We start from the raw sequence: 24,694 nt of genomic DNA on the forward strand, positions 1-24,694 counted from the left end.
AGAGAGAGAGAGAGAGAGAGAGAGAGAGAGAGAGAGAGAGAGAGAGAGAGAGAGAGAGAGCTATATTGGAATATTCAGAGCAAACTGTGTTAGGATATCTGAGTTCTAGTGAAGCCATATTGCACTGACTGTTATTGGTTGTGTTTTTAAGCTTCTACCTTAGTATCTGGGTTTGGGATGTTTATAGTTCTAGATGTTCAATCCTGTATTTGTCATTGTTTGGTTGTTGTTTTGTTTTGTTTCTCAGTTGCCCATGTGGATTTTCAGAGACTTTTATGACTTTGTATTGTCTGTTTTCTGGGCCTGCTCAATTGGTACTACAGAGAATGCCTTCTTGTGTTGGAGGCTGGAATACTAAGATTAGGTGAAGGCTAGAAGGTCTTTGTGATACCATGCAGATGGATTCAGAGAGGAAAGAAATATCATAGCAGATTTCCAGCTACAGTTCAACACTGACACTACTTACTGGAAGATAAGACTGCCTAAGTTTTGTGATCTTATGCTTGAACAGATAAAGCAAGGCAACTAATCTATCTGTATTGAATATTAAGTGCAATTAACATGCATAGCATTGTTCTCTGTTCCATCAGAGACAATACATAATTCCTTAGAACTGAAACAAACCAGCTTCAGCTTTCGCTAACCCCTCTCCACCTCTCCTATGGATTGAACAGACCATTCCCTCTTAACCTCCTCCTATGGACTCATCACTGCATCCCAGCTCCCAGTTTCAACATGTATCCCTGCAAAATCACAAGCCAGAAGGCGAAGTAGGCTGTCTGCAGGAAATTCTCCTCTCTTTCTCCCCTTATCTGAGACTCAGTCTTATCTACCATAAATAAGAAATAAGAAATGTCAGTGTTGAACTGTATCAGTAATTCTCATGGTATTGTTATTGTCCTTATGCAAGGCTTACTGAATGATTCATCCAAAATGCTATTCCATGGGCCCATGAAACAGGCCAACATTAAGAGCTATCCCCCCTTTCTAAAATATACTAATATCAAGATCATGAAGTGACTCCATAAAATCTTAATTTTATTTTTCTAATAAACATTTATATTTTAAAAAGTCAAATAATCTTTCTTGGTTTTGGGGACAGAGTTTCTTTTTTTTTTTTTTTTTTTTTTTTTTTTTGAGACAGGGTTCCTCTGTGTAGCCCTGGTTGTCCTGGAACTCACTCTGTAGACCAGGGGCACCTTGAACTCAGAAATTTATCTGCCTCTGTCTCCCAAGTGCTGGGATTAAAGGCAGGCACTACCACTGCCAGGTGGGGACAGAGTTTCTTTGTGTAACAAACAGCCTTAGCTATCCTGGAACTTACTTTGTAGACTAGGTTGGCCTCAAACTCACAGAAATCTGTCTGCCTCTACCTCCCAAGTATTGAGATTAAAGGTGTGTAAAACCACACCTAGCTAATTCATATATTGTTAGCACTTTCATGTAGTCAGTTTTATCTCAACCAAAAGTATGTTGGGTGGTTTCTAATCATTGCTATTTAAAATAGAGTAAGCCCACATTCAAGAGGAAATTAAACATGGTATGTTAAATACATGTTTTTCTTAACTGCACAGCAAAATGGAGAGTTAGACTAATAATATAATGTGTGGACTTACAATAGTGAGGTTAACATATGCACATTAATTTAAAACATACTCTAGTATATTATTATGACCTAAAAGTAGGAAGCATTTGAGCTTAAATATGACTATTGAAATGGCTTCAAAAGAAACCTCTGCAGAAAATTTTGTATCTTTGCTTTAAAACTCGAATAATGAAAGCCAAGTACCTTACAAACAAAGCTTGAAGGCAAATCCCATGTATTATGTTTAAAATGATACCTGCTGTACATCATACAAAATTATTGTACTTACTTTGGAAATAGCACCATTCTTAGCAGCATGGAACTTGAACAAATATATTAGAAATACTTTATTTTAAAAGATCATCTTGTGAGTTGGTCTAATGAACCAAGTTTCAGGCCAATAAGGACACTCTCAAAACAGTTCAATCCAAGTAGAAAGCAGGGAATTTTACATGTGTTCATGTTTAATCCACTCTGCAGTTTAGTGTTGGTCTCATCTTATCTAGTATAATATTTTCCCTCTGAACTATTTAAGTAATAAATACATAATCAGTTTATCTATTAGATCACTAACTTTCTTCACCATGAAAATATCAATGTGCTATAGGGCATTGTGTGATTACAGTTTTTATATGGTATCTTTAAGGGCTTTGTTCATTAACTGTATTCAGCTTCAGTAGTAGAGTCTTAGTTAACCTCTGAACATGAGGGTTTAATTGTAACAAAAAGAAAAGAAACATCAAAGCCCAGAGAAAGCAATCATGTCTCACATTTTACATATTTCAGATTAGAAATATTTTACAAAAAACAGATAAAGTACTGGTAGATCTTGGTCAGAGGTGTCTACTTATTTATAACATAAGGCTGTAGACTCTAATGTAACTGTAGACATCGCAGCCCTTAGATGAGATTCACTTGTATTATTGTTTTTCCTGTCCTCATTTGAATAAGAGAATTTGATCAGGATATAAGCTTAATATAACTAGTAGGAATATTAGCATAAGAACGAATGGTCCCAATATAATATCTGGCTTTTTATAACGTAAAGGCCAGACTTGTATTAATTAACTTGAGGTTCAGTGAGTTGTCCAACTTTGTAGAGCATGAAATATATCATAGTATTGTTGTTTATAACATACAATTTTGAAATAATGGAAATGAAATTGGAATATATATGTGTATATATGTATACATGTTAATTTTACTTAATATTCACTCTCTATATATACACATATATAAAAGATTTTGCAGAAAATTATTTTAAAGGATTAAAAGTATTTTTAATGTCAAATTTCAAGCATTATACAACTCCTTAATTTTCATGAAAGTCAACATATTTCACATTATCTGTTTTTAACATAGTAGTTTCTCTTTCCCTTTTTCTTTGTCTATGTGTGTGTTCATTTTTATCACAAAGTTACATGTAACTTGGTTTCCCTAATGTATGGTTATAACACACTTATCCAACAGTTGTATTGTTCATATTTATAGAGGAATGTATTTTATCTGCTGATCTGAAAACACATCACAAAAGGCAGCATCTGTCTAGGAAATGTACTAGGTTCATGGCAAATGAGGTTAGGACAAGTCTGTGAATGAAATCTGTAGTTTATACTTTTATTAGGTAGAAATTTTTACCATGAGAAGCTAGTATTCCTCCAGAGATTTCAAACAAAACCTTGATTCAACAAACCTGTAAAAACACATATTTAAGTGTTTTCTAAGTTATTTCAGCCATTTAAAAAGAAAATACATGTTTTCTAGCCACCATCAGAAGTGGGGAACTGTTTATTAGAGACATTAAAGGGAAAACTGCATACAAAGACATTAGTAGTTATAGAAAACTTAGCAGATCAATATTTTGACATTAATTACATACAATTTCTTAACAACTAAGAGAAGATGAGACATATTTTTATTAACAAACCTTGGAAGCATAGAATTTATAGAAATATAATTGTTTCAGAAAGATAAATATTATGTTATAATTAGAATTAAGAGTTGGGATTGTTTATCTGATCATTTGTGGTATTGTAAGATATGGGATTATTTATCTTTTCTCTAACATCTCATTTATGGATAACTCTTAATTCCAATCAAGTTTTATTATGATTAGATCAAAATTCATACAGTAGCCATCTAAAACCTCCTAGAACATCCTACTGGTAATTTAAATGAAAAGCTCACTTCTGGTAGCTGTCCCCATTATTTATGTTCTTAAAAATACAAAGATGACACACATCAGAAGCAAATTGAAATTATCAGTCATAATTTAACCATATTTCTTCCTAATAGACATTTTGCATCTTCTGGGTGGCAGAAACTATTATAAAACTCTATTATTTAGTTAGCAGAAAAGCCAGTAATTGTACTACCTCATACTTTTCCTCCCTGTTTTCCACTTACTATAAACAATGAAATGAGCAAGCTGTTATATAACAGCCAGAACTGAGGAATGCAAGAAATAAGCTTTTGCAAGTGAGAAAAGATTTAGTGTCAACATCAATTGTAAATGACATAATTAATCACAGATTAATTTAAAACTTTAAAACTGGGATGAACTATAAGAATTAATTCTCTGTTTTAAGAGACAGATGATGTTCCCACTTCAGAAGTCTGACAAGAAGACCCAGTGCACCAATTGTTATGTATGTTCAGAGTCTAGGTTGGTTCCATTCATGCTTTCTAGTTGGCATTTTATAACTGATTGGCCCAGATTAGTGGATTCTCTAGATTTTCTAGTGTCTATATATGCCCTTGATTATATTGACTGCCTTTGGATACTCTTCTCCTTTGGATACTGCCTTGTCTAGCCTTAATAGAAGATGCATCTAGTATTACAGCAACTTGACATGCCAAGGCTGGATGCAAGAGATCTTCCTTTCCCCCTGTGATGTGAGAGGGAAAGATTGGGAGGAGAGGACTGAACTTAAGTTGTGATTGTAATATAAATTATGTAAATAACTTAATAAATAAAAATATCAAAACTAGTTAATTTTTAAAAACCTAAGTGTTTACAAAAAATTAACTCTATGCGTTGGGACATAGTTTGCATGGCAGAGTGCTCATTTAGCACATACAAATACCTAGATTTGGTTCACAGCATCTCATAAAAGGAGAATGTGGTGCAGGTTGCCAATTTTGAAAATTAGGAGATACAGGTATATGAATCACGATTTCAAGGCTATTTTCATCTATAAAACAAGCACATGACAATATATAACTTTCTGAAGATTTCCCATACAGAAGATTAAAAAAAAATCACAGGCATTTGTTTACTCCAACATATAAAGGTTATGATAACCTTGTTTGCTTCCCTAAGAAAACTTTCCTTAAATAGTGTGTGTGTGTGTATGGGGGGTGTATACTAGCATCCATATTTTTTACTTTTTTCATGTGGTTTCTCTTTACATGGTGAATTATTTATTACTTAGTGGGCTAATAAAGAACTAGAATTCATATTCTGTGCCCATAATGAGTTTAGAGACCCAACCCCATGGTGTTATAGTCAAAAAGAAAGAAAGAAAAAGAAACTAATTATGAAAGTCCATTTTGGAATTGCATGTCTTTGTCTCGAAGAGACTAAGCATGGAGAAACTGAAGTGAGGCAAAGCCCTTTATGGTTTTCCTTAAGAAGTCTTGTTTCCCCCTAACCCAAACAGTAACTGCCTAGGTAAGAAACCAGTCATAAAACTCTAAAAATTGTGGTAAGGATGCTAAAGTGTCATTAAATAAATTCATTCCACTAGAAGAGTATGATCTTCAATTAAAAAAAAAGTACATAATTGTTTTTGCTATTGTGATTTTGTTTTTGTTTTTGTTTTTGTTGTTGTTGTTTGCCTTTCCAGATGAATTTGAAAATTGCTCTTTCCATGTCTTTGAAGAATTGTATTGGGATTTTGATGGGGATTGCATTAAATATATAGCCTTTGGTAGGATGGCCATTTTTACTATGTAAATTCTGCCAATCCACAAACATGGGAGATCTCTCCATTTTCTCTGATCATCTTTGATTTCTCTCTTGAGAGACTTGAAGTTATTGTCACACAGGTCTTTCCCTTGTTTGATTAGAGTTACCCCAAGAGGTTTTATACTATTTGTGGCTATTGTGAAGGGAACTGTTTCCCTAATTTCTTTCTCAGTCTGTTTATCCTTTCTATAAAAGAAGGCTACTGATTTGTTTGAGTTAATTTTATATCTGGCCACATTGCTAAAGTTGTTTATCAGCTGGTAAAGTTCTTCAGTAGAATTTTGGGGGTTTATTATGTACACTATCAAAAATAATTCTTAACAATATAAGAACAGCTGTGGGAATCACCATCCATGACCTCAAGCTTTACTACAGAGCAAGACACCAAAAACATACAATGGAAAAAAGAAAGCATCTTCAATAAATGGAGCTGATCTGACTGGCTGTCTGTATGTAGAAGAATCAAAGTGGACCCATATTTGTCAGCTTGTTCATAAATCAAATCTAAGTAGATCAAGGACCTCAACATAAAACCAGATAAATTGAATCAAATAGAAGAGAAAGTGGGAGAGAGCCTTGAACTCACTGGCACAGGGGCAAGTTTCCTAAACAGAACTGCAATGGCTCATGCTCTAAGATCAACAATTGATAAATGGGACCTCATGAAACTGGAAAGCTTCTGTAAGGCAAAGTACACAGTTGATAAGACAATTTGGCAACCTACAGATTGGGAAAAAATCTTCACTAACCCCATATCTGATAGAGGGATAACATCTAAAATATATAAAAAACTCAAGAAGCTAATCACTAAAAGATGAAACAACTCAATCAAAAAATGGGGTATAGAACTAAACTGAGAATTCACAACTGAGGAATCTTGAGAAGCAACTAAAGAAATTTACAAAGTTCTTAGTGATAAGAGAAATGAAGGTCAAAACAACCCCAAGATTTCACCTTACACCAATCAGAATGTCTTAAGATCAAAACCTCAGGTGACAACACTTGTTGGACAGGATGTGGAGAAAGAGGAATTCTCAATTGCTGGTGGGATTGCAAATGGTACAGTCACTCTGGAAATCAATCTGGAGGTTTTTTAGAAGATTGGAAATAAATCTACCTGAAGATCCAGCTATACCACTCTTGGGAATATACCCAAAAGATGCCTCACTATGCCACAGGGGCATGTGTTCCACTATGTTCATTGCAGCCTTATTTATGATAGCCAAAAGCTGGAAACAACCTAGATGTCCCACAACTATGAGTGCCCATCTTGCCAGCAAGAAAGACGCCACAATAGGATCCTTCTGCACACGTTTATTGGGAGAGCATTGATTGCATAGGCGAAAGACCCTGAGCCCAGAAATGGTGCTGCTTATATAGGCCTAGGAGTGTCCATACCTGATTGGTTATGCTACCAGTACTTCATTAATATGCGTTGGGCCTGGCAGTGACTCGGCAAAAACCTCTTATGCACATGCACACATTGGTTGTTTACCCATAATCATGGGCAGTGGCCAGTGGTAGCCAGCGCCACTCTGCAATGGCACATGTGGCTTCCCACACACAACAGAAGAATGGATACAGAAAAAGTGGTTCATTTGCATAATGGAATACTACTCAGCTGTTAAAAACGAGGATATCATGAAGTTTGCAGGCAAATGGATGGAAATAGTTCTTTTATTGTTGATAATGGTTTTTTGTCTATCCTGACTTTTTTGTTATTCCAGATAAATTTGAAAATAGCTCTTTCTATCTCTATGAAGATTTGAGTTGGAATTTTGATAGGGATTGCATTGAATTTGTAGATTGATATAAGATAGCCACTTTTACAATATTAATCCTGCCAATCCATGAGCATGTGAAGATCTCTCCATTTCCAAGGTCTTCTTCAATTTCTTTCTTCAGAGACTTGAAGTTCTTGTTGTACAGATCTTTTGCTTGCTTAGTTAGTGTCACACAAAGATATTTCATATTATTTTGACAATTGTAAAAGGTGTCATTTCTCTATTTTCTTTCTCAGCTGATTTACCCTTTGAGTAGAGGAAGGCTACTGATTTTTTTTTCCTTGAGTTGATTTTGTATCCAGCTCCTTGCTGAAGTTGTTTATCAGCTGTAGGAGTTCTCTCATGGATTTTTTTTAGGGGGATTACTTATGCATACTATCATATCATCTTCAAACACTGATATCTTGACTTCATCCTTTCCAATTTGTATATCTTTGATGATCTTTTGTTGCCTAATTGCTCTGGGTAGAACTTCAAGTTCTATATTGAATAAATAGGGAGAGAGTTGGCAGGCTTACATTGTCCCTGATTTTTGTGGGATTGGTTCAAGATTCTCTACATTTAGTGTGATGTTGGCTATTGGCCTGCAGTATATTGCTTTTATTATATTTATGAATGAACATTGAATCACTTACCTCTCCAATACTTTGAGCATGAAGGGGTGTTGTATTTGTCAAAGGCCTTTTCAACATCTAATGAGATGATCATGTTTTTTTTGTTTGTTTGTTTTCTGTTTGGTTTTTTTTTGACCTTGTTTATATAGTGGATTTCCTTGATGTATTTCCATATATTGAACCATCCTTGCATCCATTGGATGAAGCCTTGATCTAGGTGTATGACCACTTTGATGTGCTCTTGGATTCACTTTCCAAGTAGTTTTTTGAGTATTTTTGCATCAATGTTTATGAGAGAAATTGGTCTGAAGCTCTCTTTCTTTGTTGAGTCTATATGTGGTTTAGGTGACAGTATAACTGTGGCTTTATAGAATGTATTGGGTAGTATTCCTTCTGTGCCTATTTTATGAAAGAGTTTGAGAAGTGTTGGCATTAGGTATTTGAAGGTCTGATAGAATTCTGCACTAAAACTATCTGATCCTGGGGATCTTTTGGCTAGGAGACTTGTAATGACTGCTGCTATTTCCTTAGATTGTTTATCCAATCCTGATTTAACTTTGATATTTGGTATCTGTCTAGAAAATTGTTCATTTCATCCAGATTTTCCAGTTGTGTTGAGTAAAAGTTTGTGTAGTAGGATCTGATGACTTTTGAATGTCCTCAGTTTCTGTTGTTATATATCTATTTTCATTTTTCACATTTTGTTAATTTGCATACTGTCTCTGTGCCCTCTGGTTAGTGTGCCTAAGGGTTTACTTATCTTATTGATTTTCTCAAAGAACCAGCTCCTGGTTTTATTGATTCTTTGTATAGTTTTCTTTGTTCCTACTTGATTTCAACTCTTTGTTTGGTTATTTCCTACTGTCTACTCTTGGGTGTATTTGGTTTATTTTTTATTTTATTTATTATTTATTTACTTACTTACTTACTTGCTTATTTATGTATTTATTTATTTTGTTCTAGACCTTTAACATGTGCTATTAAACTGCTAGTTTATGCTCTCTTCAATTCCTTAATGGTAGCACTCAGAGCTATGAGTTTTCCTCTTAGCACTGCTTTCATTATGTCCCATAAGTTTGGCTATGTTCCCAAGATACAATTTGCAAAACACATGAAACTCAAGAAGAAGAAAGACCAAAGTGTGGATACTTCAATCCTTATTAGAAGGGGGAGCAAAATATCCATGATAGGAGTTACAGAGACAAAATGTGAAGCAGAGACTGAAGGAATGACCATTCAGAGACTGTCCACTTGGGGATCCATCCCATAAACAAACCACCAAGATCAGACACAATTGTGGATGCCAACAAGAGCTTGCTGACAGGAGCCAGACATAGCTATCTCCTGAGAGGTTCTGCCAGTGCCTGACAAATACAAAAGTGGATGCCCACAGCCATCCATTGGATGGAGCACAGGGTCCCCAATGAAGGAGCTAGAGAAAGTACCCAAGGAGCTGAAGGGGTTTTCAGCACTTATAGGAGGAACAACAAGAACTAACCAGTATCCACAGAGCTCCCTGGGCTTAAACCAAAAATCAAAACATATAGTGGGACTCATAGATCTAGCTGCATATGTAGCAGAGGATAGCCTAGCTGGTCATCAGTGGGAGGAGAGGCCGTTGGTCCTGTGAAGGTTATATGCCTCAGTATAGGGGAATGCCAGGGTCAGGAATTAGGAGTGCGCGGGTTGGTGAGTAGGGGTAGTGGGGAGGGGATAGGGGGTTTTCAGAGGGGAAACTAGGAAAGGGGATAACACTTGAAATGTAAATAAAGAAAATATCTAATAAAGAGAAGTAAAAAGAAAAAGTATTTGGGTAATTTTACCTTCATTTTCATTAAATTCTAAAACGTATTTAATTTCTTTCTTTATTTTGTCCCTTACCATATAACATTGTGTAGATATTTATTCAGTTTCCATGTGTATTTTGCCTTTCTGTTACTTTTATTGTCGTTGAAGACCAGCCTTATTCCATAGTGATCTGATAAGATTCATGAGGTTATTCATATTCTTTTATTAGTTGAAGCTTATTTTGTATCCAATTATATAATCAATTTTGGAGAAGCTACCTTGTGATGCTGAGAAGAAGGTAATTTTTTTTTTTTATTTTAAGGTGAAATGTTCTGTAGATATCTGTTAAGTCCATTTGGTTCATAACTTCTGTTAAGTTCACTATATTTTTGTTTCCATGATCTGTCCATTGGTTAGATTTGGGTATTAGTCTCCTACTATTTATGTGTGAGGTTCAGTGTGTGCTTTGAACTTCAATAATGTTTCTTTTACAAATGTGGGTGTCCTTGAATTTAGGGTATAGATGTTCAGAATTGAGAGTTCCTCTTGGTGGTTTTTTACTTTGATAATTATGTAGTGTCCTTCCCTATCTTTTTGATAACTTGGTTGAAAGTCTATTTTGTTGGATACTAGAATTGCTACACCAGCTTGTTTCTTGGGACAATTTGCTTGTAAAAACAATATTTATAGCCTTTTACTTTGAGGTAGTGTCTGTCATTGTCATTGATGTGTTTCCTGTATGCAGTAAAATGCTGAGTCCTGTTTATGTTTTCAGCATGTTACTTTATATCTTTTTAATGGGAAACTGAATCTGTTAATGTTGAAAGTTACTGGGGACCAATGATTGTTGTCTTTTTTTAATTTTATTTTTGTTGTTAGAGATAGAATTATGCTTGTATGGTTCTCTTCTTTTGGGTTTGTTGTGAGATTAGTGTTTTGTTTTTCTTATGTGTAGTTTCCCTCCTTGTGTTGGATTTTTCCTTCTATTATGCTCTGTAGGGCTTGAATGGTTGAAAGATAATTTTAAATTTGGTTTTGTCATGGAATACCTTGGTTTCTCCCTCTATTGTAATTGAGAGTTTTCCTTTGTATAGTAGTAGCCTGTGCTGGCATTTGTGTCTGTATGTCATCTGCCCTAAATCGGACTTTTAGTGTCTCTATTGAGAAGTCTGGTTTAATTCTGATGGGTCTCTATGTGTTACTTGACATTTTGCCCTTTTTTGATTTCAACATTCTTTCTTTTTTATGTGCATTTAGTGTTCTAATCATTATGTGACTGGAGAAATCTCTGATTTCATGTGTTTGGTGTTCTGTAGGCTTCTTGTATGTTAATGTGCATCTCTTTCTTTAGGTTAGGAAAGTTTTCTTCTATAATTTTGTTGAAGGTGTTTGCTGGTCCTTTGAGTTGGGAATCATCACTCTCTTCAGGTTTTGTCTTCTTATTGTGGTTTGGGTTTCTTGAATGTTTTGAGTTAGGTGCTTTTTGACTTTTGTGTTTTCTTTGACTGTTGTGTCAATGTCTTCTATGGTATCTTCTACACTTGAGATTCTCTCTTCTATCTCTTGTACTCTGTTGGTGATGATTGTATCTATGACTCCTGATCTCTTTCCTAGGTTTTCTATCTACAGCGTTGTTTTCCTTTCTGATTTCTTTATTGTTACTATTTTCATTTTTAGATATTGAATGCCTTTCAGTTCCATCACCTGTTTGGTTGTGCTTTTCTGTATTTTTTAAAGGGACGTATGTGTTTCCTCTTTAAGATCTTCTACCTATTTACCTGTGTTCCCCTGTATTTATATAAGGGGGTTATTTTTGTTCTTCTTTATTGTTGTTTTTTTGTTTTGTTTTGTTTTGTTTTGTTTTGTTTTGTTTTGTTTTGTTTTGTTTTGTTTTGTTTTATCAAGACAGGGTTTCTCTGTATAGCCCTTGCTGTCCTGGAACTCAGTTTGTAGACCAGGCTGGCACCGAACTCGGAAATCTTCCTGCCTCTGCCTCCCAAGTTCTGGGATTAGAGGCATGTGCCACTACCACACGACTGTTTATGTCCTTCTTGATGTCTTCTATAATCATGAGATGTGATTTTAAATTCAAATCTTTCTTTCTCCATGTATTGGGATACACAGCTTGCTGTGGTTGGAGAAATGGGATCTGATGATGCCAAATAGCCTTGATTTCTGTTGCATATGTTATTGTGCTTGCCTCTGGTCACCTTGTTGTCTCTAGTGTTAACCGACCTTGCTGTTTCTGACTGTAGCTTGTTTCTCCTGTGAGCCTGTGAGCCTGTGAACCTGTGACCTTAGGTATGTCAACATTCCTCGAAGTCCATTTCTATCTGGGTGGAATTTGGATATGGAGAGTTGAGGCTCAGGCTCAGCTCTAGGGCACAGATGGAAATCTGAAGGGTCCTGCCCCAGGCTGCTCTGAGGTGGTTCCTGTGTCCTCTGGGCTCCAGGTTGGTCCTACTTGGACCAGGTAGTAGAGCAGTAGTTGTGGTTTCTTCTATGATCTTAGGTGTGTCAGCACTCCTGGGAGACCAGCTCTCTCTGGGTGGGATTTGTATGTGGAGAGCTGTGGCACAGCATTAACTCCAGGTACAGATCAAAACTGGAAGCTCTCTTTAGCCTTTTTACCCAGAACCTTTGGACAGACATTAAGTGAAAACATATCCTATCTTGGTAACACTTTGTAATGGAATATCCCAGATCTGCATGACCCCCCTTTTTTTTTCTTTTTAGGCAGTATTTTGTCTGGAAATGAAGTTAGGGTATTTCTTACCCAGTGGCTAGCTTGCCACAGTTTAAGGTAATGATGTTCAATATCTTCTTTGAGGTGGGTTTTGTGTTACTCTCAGGAGGAAAAGCCAAAAGATTTAATAATAATGAAATAACTTTAAATGCCATATTCTGTGGATCTATGATTGTTTGAAGGTCAACTATTTATATGTGGTGTAATTGAGTTGTTAAACATTGATTACTCTTATCTGTTTTGTATTTGAATAATCTTGAAACACATTATGGTAATTAAATCAGGATTTAATATTACCATTAGTTTACTATCTAACCTTTAACTCTCATTATTTATTAATGCTAAACAGTTTTATTAACAGCTAATATAAAGACTGGGTCTAAGTCTTATATTCTTAAATGAGTAGTATAGGCACAATGCTAATCTAAGAGTAAGATATCAATTTTAAATTTTGTATGAATATTCAAAGATTCTACACCAATGTAAGAAAATAAATTTTCAATTCTCCATCAAAATGTAAAGATTTCTGCTAGTATGAAATTATGGCTATAAAATGTTTTGTTTAAGCGTATATTTAGTAATCCATCCCCATTTATCTGATTTCCTATAATATTACTCTATTGTCTTTTTCTTTTCAACCCCTTTCCCTTTATTTAAGAAACAAATGATAGAGAAGAGAAAAGTAAAAATAGAAATACCTGAGTTAAGTTCTTTAATTATTTTCTTCCCTGTTCACAATTTCCAAATTATCCCTTAAAATTTCAACCTATCTCTAATTTATTTTTAAAAAAATTACCAGACATTCAAACCCAAGGAATCTGTTTGAAAGCTCTCCATAGCTTCGTGCTGAATTGGGGAAATTAATATTTTTAAGGGGTGGGAGAGGTTGAAAAATTAGAAAAATTGGCTAGACTTGAGAAAGCTAAATTTAGCATTTGTCATTCAGTTTATGCATGCTTTAAAAGTTCAGCACTTAACTGAAGTTCTGAATGGATTTTTTTGAAATACTGGATGAACTGGGGTACTTAACCTTTTTTGACTAACATATCAGTTTCTCCTTCTGTATCTTCTTTCCCCAATATTCTCTCTTCCTTCTCTTATATTCTTTTTGTGAAATTTGCACCTGTAGTGCCTGTTTTCTTTCCTAGGTTGTCCATCTCTATGGTTGCCTCAGTTTGTGTTTTCTTTATTTCTTCTTTTTCCATTTTCAGTTCTTGTAAAGTTTTATTAATTTCCTTCACCACTTTGATGGTATTTTCTTGTTTTTCCTTTCAGGAATTTATTCATGTCCTTTTAAAGACCTCTAGAAAATTTGTAAGACTTGATTTAAAGTCATTATTTCCCATTGAGAGTGTTAGTGTATCCAGGCCTTGTAATCTGAGAGTTGGGCTGTGTTAGTCACATATTTCCTTGAGTCTTGTTGACCATGTTTGTTTGTTTGTTTGTTTGTTTTTTATTGGATATTTTATTTATTCACATTGCAAATGTTATCCCATTTCCCAGTTTCACCTTTGAAAACCCCCTATACCATCCCCTTCTCACCCTGCTTCTATGTTCTCCCACCCACTTCTGCCTCCTCACCATGGCATTCCCCTACACTGGCGTGTCGAGTCTTCATGAGACCAAGGACCTATCTGCCATTTGTTCCACAACAAGGCCATCCCCTACTTCAAATGCAGCTGGAGCCATGGGTCACTCCATGTATATTCTTTTAGTTTGTAGTTTAGTCCATGGGAGCTCTGGGGGTTCTGATTGGTTGATATTGTTATTCCTCCTATTGGGGTTGCAAACCCCTTCAGCTCCTTCAGTTCTTTCTTTAATTCCTCCAGTGGGGACCTGATGCTCAATTGTTGGCTGCGAGCATCCACCTCTGTATTTGTCAAGCTTTGGCAGAGCCTCTTAGGAGACAGCTATATCAGTCTTCTGTCAACATGCACTTCTTGGCATCCACAACAGTGTCTGTTTTTGGTGACTGGATATGGGATGGATTCCCAGGTGGGGCAATCTCTATATGGCCTTTCTTTCAGTCTCTGCTCCAGAATTTGTCTCTGTATTTCCCTTAGACAGGTACAATTCTGATGTAAAAAATTTTAGATGAGTGGGTGGCCTCATACCCCAACTGGTGGACTTGCCTAACCTCAGGATATGGTCTCTAGAGGTTCTCCCTCCCATTAGTTGGGAATTTCAGCTAATCTCATGATATTGGGTCCTGAGAGCCTCTTGCTTTCCAGGCATTTAGGGCTTGCTGGTGACTACATCAAGTTCCCCATCCCCCATTTCTACACACCTTTGTTCAAACTTCTGATCCTCTGTACATCTCCCTCATCTCCCCCCATACCTGATACTGACCCCTTTCCCCAACACCCCTCTTCTCTTCCTCCCAAGTCCCTCCTATCCTGATATATTGTTGTTGGTTATCTTGTTTTGTTTTGTTTATTTTTCCCTTTTCTAAGATATTTCTTTTATTTTTCAAGATTATGAAATAATTACATAATTTTCTTGTTCCGAAGTCTTTATGCAATTCTTTCAGCTCTCTTTAAAATCGACAGGCTTGTTCTTTGACTGTTGCTATATACATATATGTTTCTTCATATTCTTAAAAACATAAATGTACAATAATAAGTATATTTTAAGGTTGAATGTTTGGGATTGTTTTAAATAAACGTGTATAGCCAACAGCTGTTGGTGTGTTCTAATGTCTAGTAACTCTTTACTTTATTTCCCACAAAAGTGTGTGTGTATGTGTGTGTGTGTGTGTGTGTGTGTGTGTGTGCATGTGCATCGTTGCTTGGTTGTTCAAATAATTTCATTGGATATTACTTCTAAAATTTCTGAATTTTAACATTTACTAATGCTTGGCCATGGTTTTCTTACACAAATGTGTCCTAACTTATATATCTGTGTAATTAGTGCAATAGAAGTAAATTTATATTTTTCTCATTTCATATATATATATATCCAATTTCTTGGTTTCTGTATGTTTTCTTTTTTTTTAATTTTAGACTTTCTTAATTCTATTTTCTAAGCATACATTACATTTTTGGTAAATGTTTTTTTTTATTTGTTAAACATATTATTACAAAATTTATATCTCAGATTTCTGTCTACCTTTTCTCCTTGATAGCTTTTCATTGTGCCACACCCACTCCTGAAAAAACTGCATAGCAGCCCCAAACTTGGATGCAGTTTCATGGAAACTTAGTCTCCTTGAATCTTGGCATCTTGTAAAATGAATGCTCCAAACCTGTCCTTGCATTAGTAGTTGAACAGATCTGTGTGCTTTTCTTCAATATTGTTTTATTGTAAGTGCCTCTAAGGATTGATTTTGACATATAGCTAAGTTAGATTAGCCTCCACCAATGTTCCAATATCCTAGGAAATTGTTGAGCCAACCTTGGGCTTTATTTTTGTAAGAATGTTACTCATTCACATGAAAAGTCTTAAGTGTTGTCAGAGAGACAGTGATAGAAATCAGGCATTATAATTTACTGGAATAGAGCTAGAGATATCAGGGATAGTCTACAAAGTATACTTAGAACAATAGCTGAGTCACTCCCATAGACAAGAATTTACAATGGTCTAAGAGGAAGGTGGATTATACAATAGACTAGAATTGGAGCTATGGTAAAGGTATGAAGCTCTTGCTCCTGGCTTCTAAGAGTAAACTGACCTTAGGTGGGGCTACTTTTGATCCCAGCTGTTAACATTGATTTTTATCCCAGTTGGTTCCTGGTAGCTTTTATGTAAGCATTCCTCTGTTTTGTGTAAAAGTCACTTATAAGTCTGATGCTTGCTTTGAGAAATTACATTCAGATCATCACTCCCTTGTATTCACAACTGTTTGTCAGTTTTCACTTACTCCTTGCTCACCTGAATACCGGGACCTGATTCTTCTGCGGGTTGAGGGGCCAACTGAGTCCAGTCCGTGGCATCATTATTTTGTTTAGTATTGATATAACTGGGGTGTTTATAAAAATAAGCTTTAGTCCCAATTCTTTTGGTTGTTGTTGTTTTTTCTTTTTGGTGTATGATGTAAGTGTACGTTTGTTTTGGTTTTTGTAGGTTTAGTCTCCGTTTCCTCACCACTGTTTATTGAATAGACTTTTCTTTTTTCCATTGTATGGTATCAGTGTAGCTAACAATCATTATAGGAATATATGTCTAGAGTACTTCTCAAAAACAGACACTTTTATAAAATGTACATGTTCTATACCTGTCTTATTACAAAGGGAATGGGCAAAATGTGTGTTTCAGAAAAGTGTATTTGTTACATCCATTTATTTTCATACTATTATAAGATAACACTCTATTTCATGTTTGCCCTTATGCTATGGCTCTTTCTGTTGGATGGTCCAACTCCATTGAAAGGCTCTTACTCTCGTAATGCATTTCTTACTCTGGAAGCTGTGGTCTCTGTGCAGTATCAAAATTCTGTAGGTCATCAGTAGGTTTGACCTCAACAGCATCAAGAGACCACATCTTCCTTCATTTAGTTCTTTAGTACATTATTGGAGGTCTACTTTGGTTTACAGTAGATTGACCCAGAGTGTACAAAGTTTATGGGTCTGTCAATATTTTAAAGTTAAATTACATTCATAGATTCATGTCTCTGGTTTCTTCCTTCTAGTATTTCAGCCTTCATAGAATTCTTTGTTTTCACATATTTATTGGTTTTTGTGAATTTCACCTCATGTATACCAATTCCATTATACTCCCCATCCCATCTTACCCATCATCCATCCTTGCAGCCTCCCCAACAACAGAGAAAAAAATCTCACTGGGGAAGCTGTAGTGTGTCATAGTGTGTCCCACAGTATAGCATTTTGCCCATACATATTTGATTGCAAATGTTCATATCAATGACATTTCAATGTGATGTGAGACCTCTGGTCCCAATATTGCTATTCCATATTGGGACTCCTCTTAGATATTCTGAGGTGGCCTGTGTCACCAAGATCCTATAGTTTTGGATATGTAGAATGAGCCCTTCATATTCTTCAGTAGCTCATCAATGAGGTAGATGATGAGGTAGACCAATTCAAAGTCCTAAATCAAGGTCTGAGTGGTATCTGAGTTTTTGAGCCTCCCAGATCTCCCCTTTTCAGGCCCTTGAAGTAAGTTCAATTACAAAACCCTGCCTCTCTACAACCAAGGCCAGGTTTTACTTTACCTTGCTGCCAAGGCAAGGTTTAGGGCTTACTATCTCTAGTGTTACAGCTGGTAAAGGACATGGCCAGTTCTTCTACTCTCATGAAAATACAGTCCATTCTCCTGCTTGCAATAGTATAGACAATGGTATACAGTGGTATAGACAAATGCATCTCTACCTTATCTCTTTCATCACCCAGCAGACCAAAAGCAGGCTAGCTCACATGTAATCCTCATATCCAGGGCTAACTCTACTGTGCCTCAGTTCAGGGCCCACTTTTCCAAGTACTGCAGTGGTGATGCACAAGGACAGTTCTCCTCTCATGACTACAGGGCCAGTTTTCCTACCTCCCATAGGTAGCAAGGGATAAGGTTAGTGGAACACATCTTTCCTTTGTCTATGGTGCATAAAAGGAATCTATTTTAGGGACAACACTCCCATGCTTACACTCTCAGGGTCAGCTCACTCAGACACTCCTTAGCCCCATCAAGGTCAGCCCCATTGTACTGCTTAGATGAGGTGCAGAGCCTGCTCTCTTGAGTGTTGTTGTGACAATGGATAGGTCAAGCTCATGCTCTCATGACCCCAGGACCATATCTCTCATGTGCTGTAGAAGGTAAGGGATGAGGAGAGAAGAGTGCATTTCTACCTTGTCCATGACAACACAAGGGATACTTGTAGAAAGTCCAGCTATTCCATGCTTGTATCCTTACCTACAACTATTGAAATGTGTGGGAGCCACTCACTTGTGTTCTGAAACTAGCTAGAGATGAGGAGTTATCTTCTGATCTCATGCCTAAGGGTCAGATATCTGATGATCCCCAGGTGAATGGTGAAGTCAGTTTTTCATAGCCTTCTAACATCAACATATGCTCTGGTGGCCTGCCCAGACCAGCGACAGCCACCTGGCCATTGGTGGTTAACAAATGTCTGTTGGTACATGGCCCATAGATCCAGACATTGCCCCTGGTAGCAGCATAGGACAGCATCCCATTATTTTCACAGGTGGCATAACTGGCTACTCATTTCAGACTACTCTCTACCCTGAAGTCTCAAGTTCATCATAACCACATTGCTTTGTTTTCTTTTCCTTGAATTTCTGTACCATATCTTTGATTCTCTTAGTGGTGCCTAAAGTCTCTGAATTCTGGGATCATTGCAGAAATGGTCTCAAGAGTGATACATAACACTTATGAATTATGGTACAGTGAATGAATCATCTTGAGGCAGTCTGCTTCACTAGGCCTGAGCACCACCAAACTGATGGTCCTCTCATGCTAAGTCCCTGTCCAGGCACTTTGGTGTAGGATTATATATTCGAAAACCTACTTTTAATAAGGGTTCTTAAATGCTTCAACTCCAGTTTTTGCCCACCACCCAAAGATATGGGACCAAAGATGATAAGACAAGGGGATATGGATTTGTTTAGAGATCTGTAACCCTGTAGGTGCAACAACATTATGAACTAACCAGTACCCCGGAGCTCTTGACTCTAGCTGCATATGTATCAAAAGATGGCCTAGTCGGCCATCACTGGAAAGAGAGGCCCATTGGACAAGCAAACTTTATATGCCCCAGTACAGGGGAACGCCAGGGCCAAAAAATGGGAATGGGTGGGTAGGGAAGTGGGGGGGAGGGTATGGGGGACTTTTGGGATAGCACTGGAAATGTAATTGAGGAAAATACGTAATAAAAAAATATTAAAAAAAAAAAAAAAGAAATGGTTCTTTGGGGTGATTCCAATATCTCTTTTTCAGGATAACAGTCCAGTTCCACAATTTCAGGATAGCAAACACAAATCAGAAGTGGTCACATGATCTAGCAGAAACTGCTAGGCCTCCACCAAATCACCACAAGTGAGTAGGATCAACCAGGGCCAGGAAGCAAGGGAAGTTCTCTCCTGTGTCTCTCTCAATGAAGCATAGTTCAGTGAAGAAAAAGAAAAAGACAGGAGATCAACAAAGAGCTGCAAAGCTAGGTATGAAAGTGTACCATCTCTGTTCATTGAGTCCTATTTATACTTTCTCCAAACATATGTCCTCCCATGGGTTTTGCCTTAGCAAAACAACAAATGAGTCAACCACAGCAAAAGACATCATTAGTCTGCCTTACCAGATAAGTCTACATTACAGGACCCAAAGAGAACCTTCCACTTCATTGTGGCACAGGGCTGGTAGTCATCTCAGGCTTAATTTTTTTTTTTTTTTCAGGGAATGTAGGGCTACTAATCATTTGCTTGTTCACAGGTCAGAACACAGCATAGACCTAACTTCTCTCTTATCTGACACCTACTGATGCATATGTGATATAGTAACCACACCTACAATTCATCTAGGGGAAGAAGTGTGTAGTCCAGGCTGCCCTTGAACTCATGACCTCCTGTCTCCACCTCTTTTAGCAAATCCTACCACAATGGCCTCCAAAATATTCTTAATCATAAACTTCATTGCTAATAAACCAGTCAGCCTCTGTCTTGGGTTTAAATACTATCATATAGTAAAGATAAACCAAGTTATATCCTATTTATGATTAAATCCCCATTTCTCAAGAACTGGGCAGTGTATCACCTGTAAATGTAACTGCAAATAGTTATATACTACCTGTTCCAGGAAATGGCAACCATTCCATTTTTTTAATAGGTTGTTATGTCCATCTTATACTCATGCCTCTGTTTAAGAATGCTGTTATGACCAACTTGTTATGCAACAACATATATATATATATATATATATATATATATATATATATATATATATAAAATCTAACCTGTAGCAAAGAAAAATTAGGGTCTAGAGTTATGAGGGCAGGGTACTGATAAAATCCAACATTTTCTTTTCATTGACAACAAGCAAGGAATTTTGGTTATATCTAGGTTAGGCCAGAGCCACTAGCTCTATTGCTGATCTTCTTTGGGACCCTGGGCATGCCTTGGTGAGAATAAGAGCTGAAAAGTCAGAGAGGCCTGGCACTCACTTCCTTCCTTCCTTCCTTCCTTCCTTCCTTCCTTCCTTCCTTCCTTCCTTCCTTCCTTCCTTCCTCCCTCCCTCCCTCCCTCCCTCCCTCCCTCCTTCCTTCCTTCCTACCTTTCTAATTTTTTTTTCTTTCTCCAACCCTTATGTACATTTACGTGTATGTATTAATCTTTTTCAGTTGCAGAAGGACTTGAGAACTGACTAAGCTATAGCTGTTATAGATCCCACACTGCTGGCCTGAGGTAAGGTTGACAATCCTGCTCCCAAGCATGTCACCTGGGAAGTTTTATGCCCTTCACAGTCCAAGCTGAAATCTGCTGCTACTGCTATTTACTATGGTTATGTTGGTAGCCAGGGTTCAAATAGTCTTTCTAAACATGGGATTTAATTTCGCTGGGTTTCACATATCTTTGGGGTATATTAATGTTGAGATATCTTTTTAAAATTCTGTATTGCTATATGAAAAAACTGGCTCTGAAGTTAGAAAGTTTCTATTCTATGTCATGTGTTTTATGTGACTTACTGGCAAAAATAAATAAATAAATAAATAAATAAATAAATAAATAAATCAAGGTTGGGAAGCTAAAAAAATAAAATTAGAATAATGGTTTATTCAACTAGTATGAACCGCATCTCAAGCTTTATAAGACTTTTAAGTGAACTTTTTGTACCTCAGGATTTATAGGTTTATTTGATATGGTTAAAATGTTCTAAGACCTATTGCAAAAATTGATTTAAAAGTTATAACACAGAGCTAATAATTAGAAATATACATAGGCAATCTTTTTTTTTTTTTGGTTTTTTGAGACAGGGTTTCTCTGTGTAGTCGTGGCTGTCCTGGAACTCACTCTGTAGCCCAGGCTGGCCTTGAACTCAGAAATCCCATAGGCAATCTTTAAACATTGATCCAGTCGATCAATGTCTATATTTCTGGGAAGTCTCCAAACTACACTAATCTTTCTTTTAATTAATTCTTTAACACCCAAAGTTCAGTTCTCCTTCACAGTCCCTCACTCACACAGTACTTACCCCCATAACCCCTCTCTTTCTCCTCTGAGATGGGGACCATAGGAATAGCCCCTATCCTGGCACATAATGTCTGTGCCAGATTAGGCACATTTTCTCCCACCGACACATTATTATTAGGTTTTGTATATCTGGTTTTATGCAGGGTGATGAATATGGATCTATTTGAATTGTTTTATAAACAGACATCCAGTTAGAGCAGCAACATTGGTGAAGATACTTTCCTTTTATTCCATTGTATGGTTTTGGCCTTTTGGCTTAAAATGAAATGTCCATAGGTCTGTAGGTTTATTTCTGCATGTTTGATTCTATTCCATCGATCGACATTTCTTTTCCCATACAAATACCATGCAATTTTGATTACTATTTCTCTATAGTACAGTTTTAGGTCAGGTATGGACATTACCCCAGGAGTTCTATTATTGTTCAGAAATGTTTTAGCTATCGTCGTATTTTTGTTTTTCCATATGTAGGTGAAAAATAGACTTTCAAAATCTGTAGGGAGTGGTATTGAAATTTCTATGGGGATTGAAAATAAATCTGTAGAATGCTTTTGGTAATTTTCATTGTGTTAATCCTACCTATCCATGAGCATGATAGATCTTTCCATACTCTGATATTTTTTTCAATTTCTTTCTTTAGGAACTCAATGTTCTTGCCTTACAGATATTTTAGGTTATGTAATATTTTATACTATGTGTGTGATTGTGAAGGGGATTGTTTTATTGATTTGTTTCTCTGCCAATTTATCATTTACATAAAAGAGGGCTACTGATTCTTTTGAGTTAATTTTATATCCAGCTACTTTGATGAAGTTGTTTATTGGCTGTAAGAGTTCTTTAATAGAATTTTGGGGGGTCAGTTATATATACTATCTTATCATCTACAAATTGTTATACCTTTTGTTCTTCCATTCTTAGTTTTGTTTCTTTGAACTTCTTTTGTTGTCTTATTGCTATTGATGAATCTTCAAGGACTATATTGAATAGATAGGGAGAAAATGGACAGCCTTGTCTTGTTCTTTATTTTAGTGGGGTTGCTTCAATTTTCTTTTCATTTAATTCATTGTTGGCTATTGGCTAGCTGTATATTTTTATGATGTTTAGGTATGTTCCTTTAAGCCCTGATCTCTCCACTATTCTAAAAAAAATGTTTTATTATTTACATTCCAATTGTTAACCCACTTCCCAATGCCCCCCTGCAAGAGTTATTTACCCCATCCCCTATCCTTTACCTCTGGGAGGGTGCTCTCTACTCCTTTCACCCAACCACCCCCACCTCAATGCCCACCCACAGCTCCCTTTCTTGGGGAATCAGTAATCTACAGATTATCCTACTGTAATAATCTACATCATATCCTACTGATGCGAGATAAGGTTGTCCTCTGATACATATGTGCTAGGGGACCTGGAATAGCACTTGCATGCTCTTTGGTTGATGGCTTAGTCTCTAGGGGATCCAAGGGGTCCAAATTTGTTAATACTGTTGGTCTTCCTATAAAGGGGTGTTAGATTTTTTCAAACACTCTTCAGCATCTAATGAGATGATCATGTGGTTTTGGTCTTCAGTTTGTTTATGTTGTGGATTATCTTGATGGATCTTTATATAGAGAACAACCCCTGCATCCCTGGTATGAAGCCTACTTCATCATGGTGAATGATATTTTTGATGTGTTCTTGGATTTGGCTGGCAAGAAATTTATTGAATATTTTTGGTTTGATGTTCATAAGCAAAATTGTTCTAAAGTTCTTTCTTTATTGCATCTTTCTGTTGTTTAGGTATTAGGGTAACTGTGGTCTCATAGAATGATGTATGTAGTGTTCCTTCTGTTTCTATTTCATGAAATAGTTTGAGTAGTACTGGTATTAGTTCTTCTTTGAATATCTGGTAGAATTTTGTAGTAAATCTATCTGGCTATGGGCTTTGTTGTTGTTGTTGTTGTTGTTTCTTGCCCGTGCCCAAGAATGACGCTGCAACAGGATCCTTCCACACACGTTTATTGGGAGAGCTTGATTGCAGAGGCTAAGAGACCCCAAGCCCAGAACTGGTGCTGCTTATATAGGCCTAGGAGAGGCGCGTCTCGAACCCGGATTGGTTGTGCTTGGGTTATGCTTACCACCTCATTTGCATGCCTACATCTGATTGGTTAACTTCTCTCTCATCTGATTGGTTAATTTTGGTTAATTCTCAAAACCTCATCTTGGCAAAAAAACTTTACTGCCTATGTATGTGTGGTGGCCAGCGGAAGCCAGTGCCACCCTGCAACGGCAAATGTGGCTTCCCACAGTTGTTGTTGTTGGGTGGCTTTTAATAATTGCTTCTATTTCCTAATGACGTATGGGACAGTTAACTAATTTGTCTGATCTTGATTTGACTTTGGTATATGGAATCTGTCTAGAAAATCATACATTTCATTAAAATTTTTCAATTTTGTTGGGTAGAAGGTTTTAAACTAAGACCTAATATATTTTTGGATTCTTCAGTTTCTGTCATCATGTTTCACTTTTCATTTCTGATTTTGTTACTTTGGATACAGTCTCTGTGCCTTTAGTTAATTTAGCTAGGATTTGTCTATCATTTCAGTTTTCTCAAAGAACCAAAGCTTGGTGTTGTTGAATTTTGTATCATTCTTTGGCTTAAATTGATTAATTTTAGCCCTGAGTTAGACTATTTCCTGACATTTACTACTCTTCACTACATTTGCTTCTATCCACCCTGGGGTAGATTTGCAGCAACACTGGAACTTCACATATCTAACAGAGTCACTCTCAAATTTAGGGCCACATTTTCTAAATATTGAGAATGAAAGTATTCCTACCTTATAATCCAGTGAGACAATGACCAAAGCAGCCTTAGAAAGAGCTCCCCTTGCCTCAAATATATTCAGACTACCTGTGACTCATGTAGGTAAGAATGACCAAATTTTTAGTATTTATTACTTTGTGAAGCATTAGCTACTTTGATAACTGAGTCATATAAGAAAGTGTGATATCCTGTAATCAACAATGGGACCTCATAAAATCCCAAAGCTTCTGTAAGGCAAAGCACACTGTCAATAGG

At 36.5% G+C, this 24,694-nt stretch overlaps 1 non-coding gene across 1 annotated transcript; it reads right to left on the reverse strand.

The window, feature by feature from the left end:
* Nucleotides 1-19,848: 19,848 nt before the first annotated feature.
* Nucleotides 19,849-19,978, reverse strand: LOC115029790. The gene has a single exon (XR_003835354.1). It is a non-coding gene; the product is annotated as a small nucleolar RNA SNORA17 (small nucleolar RNA).
* Nucleotides 19,979-24,694: the final 4,716 nt, after the last annotated feature.

Source organism: Mus caroli, chromosome 17, assembly GCF_900094665.2.
Source record: "Mus caroli chromosome 17, CAROLI_EIJ_v1.1, whole genome shotgun sequence".
Taxonomy (NCBI): Eukaryota; Metazoa; Chordata; class Mammalia; order Rodentia; family Muridae; genus Mus; species Mus caroli.